Source organism: Salvelinus sp. IW2-2015, linkage group LG8 (genome assembly GCF_002910315.2).
Source record: "Salvelinus sp. IW2-2015 linkage group LG8, ASM291031v2, whole genome shotgun sequence".
Taxonomy (NCBI): domain Eukaryota; kingdom Metazoa; phylum Chordata; class Actinopteri; order Salmoniformes; family Salmonidae; genus Salvelinus; species Salvelinus sp. IW2-2015.
This window is the reverse complement of record NC_036848.1, coordinates 11079209-11083793: the sequence shown is the minus strand read 5'-3', so window position 1 is coordinate 11083793 and position 4585 is coordinate 11079209. Positions and strand designations below refer to the sequence as shown.

The following is a 4585-nucleotide window of genomic DNA, read 5'->3' as shown; positions in this document are numbered from 1 at the left end:
AAGCAGCAACGTCACAATAAAACGTGTTCATTCTGGATCAGAACGACAACGCTCCAGTGATCTTGTATCCAGTCACGCAAACGGTTCCACTGAAGGTGTGGAGGAGATTCCCCGCAATGTGAACGCAGGCCATTTGGTGACTAAAGTGAGAGCCTATGACGCTGATATTAGGATATAACGGCTGGTTATTAATTTTCATGCAGGAAGTTACTGACCACAGTCTCTTTGCTTTGGACGCTATACAGGACAGATAAGGACACTTCGGTCATTCACAGAGACAGACGAGGCTGAGCATAAACTGGTTCATGACTGGTAAAAGACAATGGGAACGTTTCACTCTCAGCAACAGCTACTGTGCATTATCAACGTGTGGATCTCTTCTCTTGGCCAGAGGAGGTGGAAGAGGGAGCCGTTGTTGGAAATGTTGCTAAGGATTTGGGTCTTGACGTCAGTAGTTTGGTGGAGAGACGGTTTCGTATCGTTTCTGGATCGAAGGACGCTCTTTTCCAGGTTAATCAGAACAATGGCGTCTTGTATGTTCATAASAATATCGACAGAGAGGAGCTCTGTGATGGCACTGGCGTGTGTTTGATGAACCTGAAGATTGTAGTTGAGAATCCTCTAGAAATACATTATGTTCAGTTAGAAATCAAAGATGTCAATGACCATTCACCTATGTTCACAGAAAAGGAGCAGCATTTTGAAATAGCAGAACATGTCCCYCCGGGAACTCGCTTACAAATTCCGACTGCTCGTGATCCGGACATAGGTGTAAACTCTGTACGTTTTTACAAATTAAGTCAGAATCATTTTTTCGACATTGAGATAAAAGATAGCGATGAGGACAAAATACCATTTTTAATATTACAGAAATCTCTAGATAGGGAGAACAGAATCAACCACTCATTGGTTTTAACTGCTATCGATGGAGGGAATCCGCCAAAATCAGGATCTCTAAATATAACCGTTACTGTTCTTGACGTAAATGATAACAAGCCTGTTTTTAGTCAAGACACATATTCTGTAACTTTACAAGAAAACGCCCCTATTGGTACTATCGTTGTAAAAGTAAATGCTACAGATCTAGATGAAGGGTTAAACCGTGTTGTTGAATACTCTCTTGGCAGAAACCTTAAGAGCAAAGTTTATGACGTGTTTGAATTGGATAGCGTTACAGGTGAAATTACAGTTAAGGCCCAGGTAGACTTTGATGACACTGAGGTGTACAAACTAAGTGTGCAAGCATCAGACAGAGGTCAACCTCCATGGACTGTCGAATGCGAGGTTATCATAAAAATACTTGATGTGAATGATAACAATCCCGAGATAGAGGTAACATCCCTTTCCAGTATGGTCTCTGAAGATTCCAAACCAGGAACTGTTATTTCTCTCATAAGCGTTACTGATAAAGACTCMGGTATTAATGGAAAAGTGTTGTGTAGTCTGTTAGGAGATGTACCCTTTGAGTTAAAACCTTCATTTCAGGATAATATGTACTCTTTAGTGACCAAACAACGATTAGACAGAGAGTTTGTGTCCAATTATGACATCACAATAACAGCCACTGACTGTGGTCAGCCTCCCCTGTCCACATTCAAAACTCTGAGCGTCCAGATATCAGATGTGAACGATAACAGCCCAGAATTCTCTCAAAACCCTATTGAGCTGTACTTAGTGGAAAATAACGTCCCCGGTGCGTCCATATTCTCTGTAAGCGCCTCTGATAAAGACTTTAATGAAAATGCAGCCATTTCATATCATATTGTTAGAGGCGAAGGGACACAAAATGATATGACATCTTTCCTGAATATCAATTCTGACAATGGACATATTTCTGCTCTAAAAAGCTTTGACTTTGAAACTTTAAAAACATTCAAATTCCAAGTTGTAGCTACAGACTCTGGAACTCCGTCACTAAGCAGCAACGTCACAATNCCAGAGGAGGTGGAAGAGGGAGCCGTTGTTGGAAATGTTGCTAAGGATTTGGGTCTTGACGTCAGTAGTTTGGTGGAGAGACGGTTTCGTATCGTATCTGGATCTAAGGACGCTCTTTTCCATATAAATCAGAACAATGGCGTCTTGTATGTTCATAAGAATATCGACAGAGAGGAGCTCTGTGATGGCAATAGTGCGTGCATGATAAACCTGAAAATCGTTGTTGAGAATCCTTTAGAAATACATTATGTAGGGATAGAGATAAGTGATGTGAACGACCATTCACCCAGTTTCTCAGAGAAAGAACAGAATTTGGAAATAGCAGAATCTACTCTGCCAGGCACAGGTTTCCAGTTACAGGCAGCACGTGATCCAGATTCCGGAATGAATTCCGTTGGTTTATATAAATTAAGCCATACTGAATATTTTGATCTGGAGCTGCGGGACACTGGAGAAGAAGGAAAAATCCCTGTTTTGAAATTACATAAACCTCTCGATAGGGAACGTGAAAGCAAACATATTTTAGTTTTAACCGCCATCGATGGCGGTAGCCCGCCAAGGTCAGGGCATGTCAACATTTCAATCACTGTTCTTGATAATAATGACAACAGACCTATTTTCAGCCAGGACGTTTATTCTGTGACAATACAGGAAAACGGTGCAGTTGGAACAATTGTTGCTAAAGTTAATGCTACCGATTTGGACGACGGTGTCTATTCTGAAATTATATATTCATTCGTGAAAAACCTAAAAAGAAAAGTATATGATACTTTTAGCTTAGATTCTAATACCGGTGAAATATCAGTGAAGGGTAATGTCGACTTTGAGGATACTGAAGTTTACAGAGCTGATGTTATGGCATCAGATAAAGGACAGCCCCCTATGAGGACAGAATGTAGGGTTATCATAAAAATACTTGATGTAAATGATAACAAACCCGAGATAGAGGTAACATCTCTTTCGACTATGGTCTCTGAAGATTCCAAACCACAGACTGTTATTTCTCTCATAAGTGTAACTGACAATGACTCCGGCATTAACGGTAAAGTCATTTGCATTCTGTCAGAAGATGTACCTTTTGAATTGAAACCTTCATTTCAAGATAACATGTACTCTTTTGTTACGAAACAGCGCTTAGATCGAGAACTTGTGTCCCATTATGACATCACAATAACAGCCACTGACTGTGGTCAGCCTCCCCTGTCCACATTCAAAACTCTGAGCGTCCAGATATCAGATGTGAACGATAATAGTCCAGAATTCTCCCAAACCCCCCTTGAGCTGTATTTAGTGGAGAATAACGGACGTGCTGCGTCAATATTTTCTGTAAGCGCCGCAGATAAAGACTTGAATGAAAATGCTGCGATTTCATATCACATTGTTAGAGGTGAAGGGACACAGAATGCCATGGCATCTTTCCTGAATATCAATTCTGATAATGGTCATATTTCCGCTTTAAAAAGCTTTGACTTTGAAACTTTAAAAACATTCCAATTCCAAGTTGTAGCTACAGACTCTGGAACTCCGTCACTAAGCAGCAACGTCACAATAAAGACTCCGGTATTAATTTGGAAAAGTGTTGTGTAGTCTGTTAGGAGATGTACCCTTTGAGTTAAAACCGTTCATTTCAAGGATAATATTACTCTTTAGTGACGCTTAAACGAACGGATTTAGACAGAGAGTTTGTGTCCCAATTATGACATCACATAGACAGCCACTGGCTGTTGGTCCAGCCTCCCCTGTTCCACATTCAAAACTGCTGGAGCGTTTCGCAGATTATCAGATGTGAAGAAACAGCCCAGAATCTCTCCAAAACCCTATTCGAGCTGTACTAGTTTGGAAAGATAACGTCCCCGGTGCAGGTCCATTATTCTCTGTAAGCGCCTCTGGATAAAGACTTTAATGAAAATGCAAGCCATTCTATATCATATTGTTAGAGGCGAAGGACCACAAAATGACTATGACATCTTTCCTGAATATCAATTCTGACAATGACTATATTTCGCTCTAAAAAGCTTTGACTTTGAAACTTTAAAACATTCAATTCCAAGTTGTAGCTACAGACTCTGGAACTCCGTCACTAAGCAGCAACGTCACAATAAAGTGTTCATTCTGGATCAGAACGACAACGCTCCAGTGTTCTGTATCCAGTCAGCCACAACGTTCCACTGAAGGTGTGGAGGAGATTCCCCGCAATGTGAACGCAGGCCTTTGGTGACTAAAGTGAGAGCCTATGACGCTGATATAGGATATAACGGCTGGTTATTTATTTTCACTGCAGGAAGTTACTGACCACAGTCTCTTTGCTTTGGACCGCTATACAAGGACAGATAGGACACTTCGGTCATTCACAGAGACCAGACGAGGCTGAGCATAAACTGGTCATACTGGTAAAAGACAATGGAACGTTTCACTCTCAGCAACAGCTACTGTGATTATCAACGTTGTGGAGCGCCAAGAGAGGCTTTGCAGCTTCTGATGGTTAAAAGCGCGCAGTAAAAGACGAGAGGAGAACACGCGTACATTGTTATTTGATCATCACTTTGGGGTCAGTGTTCAGCACTTTTTATCATCAGTATCTTCGTGTGTTGATTTAATGGCAGTGCTCCAATACCCCAGACGATCCTCACAGTAATTACAAGATGATGAA

General features: G+C 41.1%; 1 pseudogene; it reads left to right on the top strand.

The window, feature by feature from the left end:
* The window catches only part of LOC111967145 (protocadherin alpha-3-like), an 8251-nt pseudogene that overhangs the window by 658 nt on the left and 3008 nt on the right, over positions 1-4585 (top strand).